Genomic DNA, 12,343 nt, shown 5'->3' with positions numbered 1-12,343 from the left:
GTCTCATCTTTCTTTGAAACCTTTCCTTCCATGATCACTGTATACATTGGCATTGCCACCATCTACCATTTCTATTGACCAGCTCAACTACCTAGAGCTTCTACCATCCACCCTCTTTGCCACACACAAAGCCTTGGTTTATCTGTGATGCAGATAAACCATTCCTTTGTCCCCATATTAAGTCTACCACCAAGAATCCTCATTTTTCCTCAGACATTATTGGAAAAAAACCCTCCCATTCTATCTCTTCTGCTTAAACTTGAGTATATATAGTTCAATCATGTCTTGACTTCTACAATCTTCTGTTCCCCGTTTCCCTCTGTCCATCTCAGCCTTCTCACCTGCCTAGAAATCTGCTGCATAAATAAACCATCAACCAGTCTCCTGCCAATGAGACCATTCTCTTCCACATCCAGCAGCAACTCCTTGCACTCATATTCTGATATTATCCTTATGACCTTTGTCCCTTCAACTGTTGTTTTTTTAACTCTGCCAAATTGTTTTTTTGCTGCCCACTTTGATTCTTTGTTTTGTAAATCATTAATCTCTACTGTCACTCAAAAGATGTGACATCCTTTCTCAAATTGCCACAGTCCCTGCATGCAGTGTCTTCTGTCTGGAAATCTGTATGGTACCATTTCTTCTTCCAATTCATTCCCAATCCTCTTCTGTAAAGCCGTAAAACCTTACAATTCTCCCCTCCCCAAACTGAAATAATTACACTTGCTTCCATTAATCTCTTGTTATTCTTGCTTCCATTTGTCTCTGTGCTTTTGTGGTACCTTTGTAACCTCTTCCTTGTCTTAGTATATTCTGTTGCCTTTCACAATCTAAATTTGGAATGTAAACCTCACCCCATGGGACAGAGATCTGCCCTATACCCCTTGTTCCCTGGTGGTAAAATCCACCTGCTCTATTTTTGTTTCATGCAAAAGCAAGGAAGCAGCTAGCACAATGCCTGTTAGTCTGGCCCCATAGTTTAACTCTCAAGACTAGAAGGCTTTCTAGGATCCAGAATTTCTGACTTTTGTTTGAATTTGCTTTTATTATACAGTGCTTTCCTCCTGCAATCACGTGGATGTCTTGAAAGGCCTTTTCTGGGTCTGTTTTCCTAAGCATGTGCGGGGGAGAGTCTCTCCCTATTTTGCCATTTGACTGGGAGCAATGAAGGAGAAGTTAATCACACTTCACTCAGTGGGGCTAGTTTCACTTTTCTTACTGTTTGTGTACCTGTTTTCTCTCTCTCTCTCTCTCTCTCTCTCTCTCTCTCTCTCTCTCTCTCTCTCTCTCTCTCTCTCTCTCTCTCTCTCTCTTTCTTTCTTTCTTTCTTTCTTTCTTTCTTTCTTTCTTTCTTTCTTCTTAATTTTGTATTTCTTTAAATGTGTGAAGTGGGAACCCAGGAAAAATCTTTGTCCAGAATCACATCATAGTTCTTGGCAGCCCTACTTGGCTATGTGCAGTGAAACTATAAAACCAAGAGGAAGGAACACCAATTCAGCTTCATGGGAAGCACTGTCTGGCAGAAGTATAAGCAAAGTATGAGCCTCATTAATTTTCAGTAATATAATTTTACATCTTCTAAAATGTAAGTTGTCTTGCCAATTCCCCCAACAGACAGAAAACCTTATTTTCTAACTTCTCTGTGTTTACTGCATTATAAACTACTAGCATGATGAAGGTAAAAATAACCATAGAATGATGAATCTGTCACATTAATCCTTCATTATTTAAGGGGCAGTCATTAGTATAAGCCATTGCCAAGAAAATATATTCTATGAAAAACCCCAGCTTTTAATAGCTGGATGGTAAATTTTATTAGCTAATAGCTGGGTGGTAAATTTTATCAGCTAATGTGAATTAGCAAAAGGGAGCAAGGGTTAGTCTATTGTAGCACAATAAAAAAAAAATAGAACAAAATTCCAGTGGCACCTAAAGGCTAACATTTGTTTCTACATGAGCTTTTGTGAGTCATAGCTCACTTTTTCACATAAGTGGAAATCAAACTGAGAATCTTACTTAGAGGAGGAGTGAGGGCAGAGAGGGAATGCTGTCATGAACATTTCAAGAATAAATCTTGTATGGGGCGGGGGGAGTTGTATAAAGGTTAGATATGAATCCAGTCATAAAACTTCAAAGTGTGAACTCTCTGCATGTCCGAAACTGAACAGGAGTTACAAATAATAGATATGAGAGACATCAGAGCAAGATGATAAATTTAAACGAAAATGTACAGATCCTGCTATAAAGTTGTAGTCTGGTGAAACATGATACGTAGTGATGTGCACCAAGAAAAAAAATGGTATTATGGGGATCCAGATTACAGGGGGGATGTGATTATCAGCATTCCAGATTGTTTGGATCTCCAATACTGGTTCAGTATTCAGATTCTGGTTTTCTTTTTTTCCATAATTTGAAATTATTTAGGTTCATTATTCCCTATTGGGAATCTTTCGGGGGAGGGAGGTAGTAGCTCCAAAATTGTCATGTTGGATCAGACCAAAGATCCATCAAGTTCCGAATTTTATTCACACAGTGGCCAACCGCCACTAGGAAGCCCATAAGCAGAATGACTGCAACAGCATCCTCCTGCCTGTGCTCCCAGCAACTGTTATAAGGAGGAATACTGCCTCTAGTACTGGAGGGAGTAGATCTCCATTAAACCAATAGCCATTGATAGTCCCATCCTCCAAGAATTTGTCCACTCCCCTTTTAAAGCCTTCCAAGTCGATGGCCATCACCATATCCTGTGGCAGCAAGTTGCACAACTCTGCACTGTGTGAAGAATTACTTCCTTTTGTCTGTCCTGAATCTCCCACCTTCCAGCTTCAGTGGATAACCCCGGTTTCTAGTACTATGGGAGAGGAAGAAAAGCTTTTCCCTGTCTGTTCTCACCACACCATGCATAATTTCATTGAGCTCTATGATGTTTCCCCTTAATTGCCTTTTTTCTGAGCTTAACAGTCCTAACAGCAGCTTTAGCCCTTTAAACATTTTGGTTGCCCTTTTCTGCACATTTTCAGGTACTACCATATTTTTTTCAGGTACAGTGACCAGAACTGTACCCAATAGTCTCACCACAGATTTGTATAACAGCTGTATAATAGCAGTGGTTTTATTCTCTATTCTGGTTCTAATTATGGCTAGCATGAAATCTGTCTTTGTCATAGCAGCCACACACTGGGTCAAAGTTTCATTGAGCTATCCACTATCACTCCAAGCTCCTTTTCTTGGTCTGTTGCTGGTCTGGGTAAATTGGTCTGTGTAAAATCATATTGTGAACACAGCAAGCTGCAGGGTTGGCAAGCCAAGTGAGGAGCAGCTGGCCCCTAGCTGAAAATAAAACAGCCAATATTGTAATGTTTTTATAAAGATCTATGGTGTAGCCAAATTTGAAATATTGTGTGTAGTTCTGGCTGACATATCTCAAAAAAGGTATTGTAGAGCTGTAAAAAGTCTAGAATAAGAGTCTGGGACTTTTCAGGTTAGAAAAAAAGAAGAGTGACGGGGGATCATGGCAGAGGTTTATAAAATTATGCAAGAGAATGGATAGAACTTTTTCTCACTCTCATCAAATACTAGAGCTCAAGGGCAGCCAGTGAAGTTGATGGGCAGCCAGTGAAGTTGATGGGATGGATGAAAGAAAATACTTCTTTACTTAATAAGTGATTAACATGAATAATACACTGCCAGTAGATGAAAGAGGAGGAAGAGGAGGAGGAGGAGGACTAGCCCAAGGTCACCCAGCAGACTTCATGTGGAAGAGTGGGGAATCAAACCTGGTTCTCCAGATTAGAGTCTGCTGTTCTTAACCACTACACAACACTGGCTCACTAATAGTATTGGCCGAGGGCATAGGTGACTTTAAAAGAGGATTTGACAGATTGATGGATAGTGGTTACCAGCCGTGGTGACTAAAGGGAACCTCCACATACAGAGTCAGCAAACATCTAAATTCCAGTGCTAGGTATTAACTCAGGGGAAGGCCTTGGCCTCTATGTTCTGTTTGTTGGCACTCCAGGGTAGCTGGTTGAATATGTGTGTGTATGTAAAGTGCCGTCAAGTCGCAGCTGACTTATGGCGACCCCTTATGGGGTTTTCAAGGCAAGAGACTAACAGAGGGGTTTGCCAGTGCCTTCCTCTGCACAGCAACCCTGGTATTCCTTGGTGGTCTCCCATCCAAATACTAACCAGCGCTGACCCTGCTTAGCTTCTGAGATCTGACGAGATCAGGTTAGCCTGGGCCATCCAGGTCAGGGCAGTTGAATATAGGGCTGTGCAAAAAAAATATACATTTTTTTGTGTTTTTCAGGTTTGGGTTTATCAAACCCGAAAATGTTCAACAAAAAAGTTCTGGAAAACCTGGATTAAAAAAAATCAGGTTTGATAAACATAAACCCCCAAAATACAAAAAAACAAAAACAAAAAAACCAACCTCAAATCTGTCAGATCTGCACTGGTGGGCTTCTCCAGGATCCAGAGAAGCCCAGAGGGGTGGATCTGACAGCAATCCAGCCAGCGCCACTTCTCTGGGACTCCAGCCAGCAGCAGGTAAGTGAGGGAAGAAGGGAGGGGGAGAGAGAGGGTTTTAAAAATGGCAGCGGGGCCAAAGCAGCCCTGGATATTAAGGGATCTGCTTTTTGGCTTCCATTTATTGCCATCATTTTTTTGCTGGCAAAAAACCCTCCGAAAAATAGCGAAAAGGTAAAAAAAGGTGAAGGTCCCCTGTGCAAGCACTGGGTCATTCCTGACCCATGGGGTGACATCACACCCGACGTTTCCAAGGCAGACTTTGTTTATGGGGTGGTTTGCCAGTGCCTTCCCCAGTCATCTTCCCTTTACCCCCAGCAAGCTGGGTACTCATTTCACCGACCTCGGAAGGATGGAAGGCTGAGTCAACCTTGAACCGGCTACCTGAAACCAACTTCCGTTGGGATCGAACTCAGGTCGTGAGCAGAGCTTTTGACTGCAGTACTGCAGCTTAACACTCTGCGCCACGGGGCTCCTAGCGAAAAGGTATTTCGGGTTTATTTTTTGATTCGGCCTATTAATATGCACACCCTTGTTGGATACTGTATATAACAGGATGCTGGACTAGACAATTCACTGGTTTGAACCAGCAGGGATCTTTTTATGTTCTTTCTAATATCATATCATTTAAGTGAACATATTGAATTCTGACAGGCATAAACAACTCATTGTAGTTCCTTGTGATGGAAGCTGGACAGTCAATATTAAAGATAATTTCAAAGCCTTTTTATTTGCTACATTTTATTCACTCCGAGCCTCTATTTAATATTTTATTAATTAAATGAATATGCCAGAATCTTTCAAGAGAAATATGCCAGAACAACATACAGCTGATGTTCACCTAAGGAGGTGGTGGCTGAAGATCTCCCGCTATTACAACTGATCTCCAGACGACATAGATCAGTTCACCTGGAGAAAATGGCCACTTTGGAACGTGGGCTCTATGGCATTATAACCTATTGATGTCCCTCCAGATATTTCCCAGCCGAGGGCTGGTAACCCTGTGTTCACAGGCTAACAAAAATATATGTGCAAAGCAGATAGTACACAGATACCTTTATACACACAGTACCTTTTCCTCTCGGGGAAGAGTTAATAGGAGCAGCAAAAAATAAAGGTAAGGGGAATCGTAATGACTTGTCAGGGGAGGTCTGGGATCAACATTTCAATGTCTACAGTGACTTCATATGTACAGGTTTTGCAATTGGGCTGTCTAATGAATGAAATGCCCTATTTAAAAAAATTACTTAATTTATACCCAACCTTTTCCCCCAGTGGATACCCAAAATGGCTTACATTGTTTTCCTCTCCTCCATTGTATCCATTTTTGCTTATGATATTTAGATACAGAAGTAAGAATGACAGCTTTTCATTTTCCTTCCTTAATACAGACTTAAGACGTAATCAGTGCTCTTTCACCCTTCTTGCAAATGGCGTGCTTATATAATGAACTGAAATGTAATGAAGTGTTCTCCCCCCCCCCCAATTACCACCACAGCCTTTTGAAATCATGCTGATAGATCTGCACCAACCATTTATAGCAACAAGGACAGAACATCCTAAATCATATGACAGCACTGGATAATTTGTTCATAAGAGATGTCATCACCTTCCTCACCTTGGCCTAGACTTCTGTTAATTGTATTTCACATTAGATATTATTATTACATTATTAGCTTTTTCAGAGGAATGCCATGGCATAGATTCAAAAAATGGGTACATCCTGGAAAAGTGTACTAAAGCCCAGTTGAAGCCAAAGGAATTAAAATATATCTGGCTCACTCCCAGTATGTTTCAATGCAACAGTTCTAATACTGGATGACTATTTTTCCTGTATTACTGTGCTTCTGGCTGAAAAGTAAAGAGTTTGATGAATTCTTTGATTTAATAAATAGTTAATACATAATTCAAAAGCTTATAACAGCAGGTTTTTCCCCCAGACCAAAACATTTAATCTACAACCGCCCACCACACATACAACATTATCACCAATTACTCCTTCCCAAGTAAACATCAGGACATAAAACCAAATTTCAGACAAGGGAACTATATATCAGTATTCTTATGATATGCACATATGATACACAGATCTCAAGCATACATTCAGTGTGACTCTTGTGCCTGATGGCTATCAGCCAAATTAAGTAGTTTAAGATTGCTATTGGGTGAAGGTTTGATTACTATTTGCAGTGTGCCACTATTTAGGAATCTGGGGGAGAAATCTAAGATCTGGAATTCTACGCTTGGGTAGAGCCATAGCCAGAAATTTAAGTGGAGGGGGCATGAGCACACTGTGTAAAAGGGGGAGCTGTTGCCAGGTCCTCATCATCATAAACCCTGAGACTCACTGAGTAATGTCTGATGAAGTCATGGGTGAGATCCAGTAATGTTGGATCCAGTAATGTTGGCATGGTGGTGTCCCATTGAATAGTTGTATTACTTTCACATGCCACTCCGTACATATCATGGGGTAATCATGTGTGGCCACAATCATGTGGTTTTGAAGTTATGGGCTATTCACCAGATTTCTTTTTTTAGTGGAAGTAGTTATGTACTAAATTTAAAGTGTAGTAGAGCTGTTAGTGCTAGTTATGCTACCAAGCATTCCTTCTTACAACAAGTGATATATCTGCAATATGGCATACCATCAGCTATCCAGCCTGCTTATGATCAGACTATGAGTCCTTCATTGATTAAATTAGTACACCTTCATGCTTGTCTCAAGAAAGGTTCTAGGGTATAAGATTGTAGGGTAAGATTCAAAACTGTGTTGAGAAATATGGGGGCGGGGGTAAAGGAGATAGCAATTAATGTATGCCTTATTTACTAAAATGGGAAATTCCAAGATTATATCTGCATTCAACCACTCCCTTCAGCCTACAAATTATCTCCTACTAATGCCTGGTAGATAGAGGTGCACAACATGTGTAGAGTGATTGCAATCTTGACAATCAAAGAAGTGATTATTCTGGGAAGATCAAAATAAATTTGAGAGGTGAGAGGTGTTGGGGCTTAACACTGCCTAAATATTATGCCACCTCAGCCCTTTGTATTTCTGTAGTAAAAGATTCTGGAGCCTAGACCTGCCTTGTCAGTTACTGAGCCCTAATCTTGAATTAACAGTGAGGACAGAAGCTTGTCAGTGATTGGTAACTGAAAGGCAGTCTATATATTCTGATTAAGGATCTCTAGTGATATCTAGTTGCGCCCTAAGGCAAAAGAGGAAAACTCACACACCAGTGTCACAAACTACATAGAGGATTTGGATGATACCTATATTCAGTCCCTGCGGCACAGAGTTCCCACAATATTCCCGCTAAACATGTTGCTTGTTATTGATATACAAGGGGTGCCAATTCTACTATGTGTGTGTAAAGTGCCGTCAGGTCGCAGCCGACTCATGGCGACCCCTTTTGGGGTTTTCATGGCAAGAGACTAACAGAGGTGGTTTGTTAGTGCCTTCCTCTGCACAGCAACCCTGGTATTACATTGGTGGTCTCCCATCCAAATACTAACCAGGGCTGACCCTGCTTAGCTGCTGAGATCTGACGAGATCAGGCTAGCCTGGGCCATCCAGGTCAGGGCAACTATAGTACCTGCTTTATTGTGTTGCCAGCCACTGCTCTGCCTATAACAGAGTTGATTCTCCTGATTGAAACATGGCAGGCATGATCCTAGGTTGATTAAAAACTTCATCTATTTGGGTAGGAAACAAAAAAAAAGTTATAGCTGGGATAGAAATGTCTTCCTCATTGTAAGTGTGAAGAAATCCATTTTATTTTGGAGGTCTCTTTCTTAGCAGATAACAGGCAGGAGGGGGGAGTCACCTGTTCTCCAACCTCACTCAGACAGGCTTTAAAAATGCTAATGGAAGGCCTGGCCAGATAAAAAAATACGTGTTTTAGCTTCTGCTAAAAAAGGTGACACTTTGCAGGGTTACAGAGATTTGGGAGACTTACAGTGCTAGAAAGTAACTTCTGGGAGACTTCAGGAAAGCTTATTTGACCCTCAGGGAAAGCAAAAAAGAGAGATAATAAAATTCCTCGGCACAGTGGGGAAGCTCTCTTTTTGCTGATTCCATCTAGTCAGACAGAGTGCTCATGTGGGCTCCTGCTGAAGGCAGCCAAGGTAATGGGAACTTTTTAGAACCACTGTCTGTAACTTCTAAATTAAGGAGTCTGTCTAGAATAACATCAGCTAAGGCATGTACACAGTTAAGGCAGAGGAATTGCATGTTTACACTTTTCTTTTGGGTCCCTTGATCAGTTTGTTGCTGCACTGAGAGTATACATGTGGGCATTTTCTTTTTAATTAATGTTTGATAGCTTTTAATACCATCCACTGTTTGCTGTACCACCTAGACCTCCAGTATTTGAACATGCTATTTTAAATGCGCACCAGGAGAAGGGGGGCAGTCATTCAATTGGCAAGCTGCTAATCCCCCACTGGTGCACAAGTGCATCAAGCTGTCCCCATGGTAGTTGGAGATGCAGGCATGAGGAGGAGCCTTAGAACAGCAGAGTAACTAAATAGAATTTGTAATTCAGAGAGTGGTTTACATTACCGCTTTACGCAAACTGCCATCTTATTTTTGTGATGATCCACGCCAATAAATTCCTGTTTTTAATTTTAAAAAATTCCTCGGATCCGCTTGTATGCTTTTGGCTGCTTTACCTAAAAGATAAGAGCTAATAGGTATGGAGTGCAGTTTTGGTTGAATAATTCCCATATTAGGTTGTGATCAATGCTGATTAATCCACTCAGCACCATGAATGTGTTTGCTTCGGCTCTTTCTGTTGCATCCAGGAAGGAAGAGGGCTGATAAATAATGGATGGATAGGCAGAACAAATAATTTGCCATGCAACTTTTTCTTAGCAGCAGAATAATTAATTCAGACAAGTTCTATCAAGTAGCCTGCATTCTCTATGAGACTTTTATTAAAGTAATGAAGCTGTGATTAGCCTTTCTTCAAACGTGAAAACTGGGTTGAACAAAACAGTTTTATTTCCTGTTGGACCTCTTGGGAGAAAATGTTTTGCTTCTTATGTGGACAAACATAATGAATCCGACACAAACGTTGTCCACCAGCAGGATAGAGTGACTTTGCTGACCCCCATGTTGTATCCAGTGACATTCCTGGAGGTTCTCTGACTTCTGGGGGCAACAATTCATAACCACAGTTTGCTGCAAAAGGGCGGGGCACTTGAGAAATTCCTCTTCCTCTTGCTAACCTCTGAATGGATCCAGCAAATGTATGAAACCAGCAGTCACAGATACAGTTGGCAGTAATTGCTTTATGTTTTCTCCAGCCTCTGCAACCATGGGAACTGTATCTCACCTACTTTACTATGTTATATTTTTTTTATTTGCTTGCATATAGAGCAAATCAGTCCTTCTTATGAGTTTGCAGCTCATTTAATTTATTATAAGCTACAGGGCTCTGTTAGAGTGACCATCATCAAAATTACTGCATGTGTTGACATTGTATCCCCTTATCTAATAAATGTCAATGATCACCTGTCAAATGACTGCATATGCTCAGTTTGATTACACAAGATGCGAATTGTCATGTCTGCAGCTTCATTGACCACTTTGGAAAAATAAGAACAGTAGTAATAAATGCAGATTCTTTGCCTTAGCGAACAACAGCATTACTGCAGTTGCCTTCAAGTCCAGATGTATTCCAGTAACAACGACCCTAACTTTATATTCTTCAAGAGAATTTCATATAGATTAGCTTATACAATACTTCTTACAATAATTCAGGAGGTTATGACAGTACGCTTTATCTCCATGTTGGAAGGGGGCTGCGAGAACTGTGGCTCACCTAAGCTCAGCTAGTGAAAGATTGTTCTCAGCTCAGTCTTTTCCCATTATTAGAAGCCACTAGTTCTGCTTAGCTGTAAACATCTGGTTGATCCAGGCCATTTATCTGCTTAAGATGAAGCATGTCTCCCATTCTCTGATGGACCATGCCTTCCAGCTCACTTCTGGCTTAAGTGCCTCCACTTGCACAACACATGTGAAAATATACACCACTCTGATTATATCTTCCTGATACTTTCTCCACTTAACCTGAATGAGATGTATTGGTTTTCTTGTAAAAGGTGTGTGTGGGGGGGGGAGAAGCCACATCCTCAGCATCAGCATGCTATTCTAACAGTCTCTGAGACTGTGAGAAATATTCACACCTAAAGTGTTTGCATTAACACTTCTTTAAAGTTGTGCAGAACCATCTCTGTTTTCAGTGGTAACACAACATCAGAGTTGTTGATGGGACAAAAAATAATGAGTTGATGTAGTCCCCACAGTGAAAGTACCATCATTCCAATTAACACCCTCAGTGCCAATTTAGATTTCTGAATATAGGCCAGATTCCACAGTTCATTTGCTCCATAGTCATTCATTTGAAGTATCTTCAAAATATTCCATGGAAGTTTTAACTGGAGAAGAGTTTTTCACCTTGCGAGTTTGTATTAAAATTATGTATTTGGATTAAATTTATGTGTTCGTAGTAAATTATTTGTATTTGTATTAAAATTATGATTTGGGACTAAAATTGAATGGGTAGGAATGGGAAACAAGGAATGGTTTTGTGGTTCAACTGTGTCGCCCACACTCTACTTATCTGCCATGTGCAATAGTAGGACTTAGGTAGGGAACTCTCATTCTTGGACTATAATAGTGTACTGAAGCCCTTTGTATAAATATACTAAGTGGAATATGTGTCTTCACATGAAATATCCTTCAATCAATGGAAATCTCTTCATGATACAACAAAATTTAAAATAACTAGATGGTATTTGCCCCCATCACATAGTTCTTCTTATTTTTAGTCTGTTCACCTTATTTCCAGAGCTACTCCATTCACAATTAAAAACAAGGTGTATTTCAAGCTCCTATGCTACATTTGTATGCCATAGGATGGCATTCATCAGGAAGTCAAGATCAATGGCTTCTCTGGATACACAATCAAAAGTCAATTACTTTGACTCCTTATTTGATTTGAATGAAACTGTCCTAACTCACATGAACACACATGAAGCTGCCTTATACTGAATCAGACCCTTGGTCCATCAAAGTCAGTATTGTCTACTCAGACTGGCAGCAGCTCTCCAGAGTCTCAGGCAGAGATCTTTAACATCACTTGCTTCCTAGTCCCTTGAACTGGAGATGCCGGGGATTGAACCTGGGACCTTCTGCATGCCAAGCAGATGCTCTACCACTGTAAATGAAATTGTTAACACTGTAGAGCTGCTGCCTTCTCCTTTTTCTCTTGCATGAGAAGATCCATACAGATAAATATATGGAACATGGAGCAAGGTGCAATCCTGAACAGAGTTATACGCTTCTAAAGTTGTTCATATCAATGGACTTAGAGTTGCACTGATAGTGACACATGATGTACACATGATAAAAAGAAAGGGTTTATTATATGGCTGCTGAAGCAATATGTTGTCTTTCTCTGTATCCATACTTCAATTCATAAGCCACACCATAACATTTTGCATATGCAAAAAAATAAAAAAAAATAAAAGGATGAGCCAGTTCAATATTCTTGGGATAATTTTTGCAGATGCTATACATGTGCTGAACTAATTACAATTTTGATGAGTCACAGGGAGCTTGCCCACCGTTACTTTTCATCTATGTACAAAGTTGGAATTTGAGATCAATTTCAAATTTTTCAGGACATGCAACAGCTGACCATAAACTTGCTAGTCAATTTCCTAAGCATTATGTTAAATCTCCCATCAGTCTAACCTCTGCTGTAAAAATACGACTTATGTGGATTCTTGCATGGATAAAGGTAAC

The sequence above is a fragment of the Euleptes europaea genome, chromosome 1 (assembly GCF_029931775.1).
Source record: "Euleptes europaea isolate rEulEur1 chromosome 1, rEulEur1.hap1, whole genome shotgun sequence".
NCBI classification, from domain to species: domain Eukaryota; kingdom Metazoa; phylum Chordata; class Lepidosauria; order Squamata; family Sphaerodactylidae; genus Euleptes; species Euleptes europaea.
Note: the sequence above shows the minus strand (reverse complement) of the source record.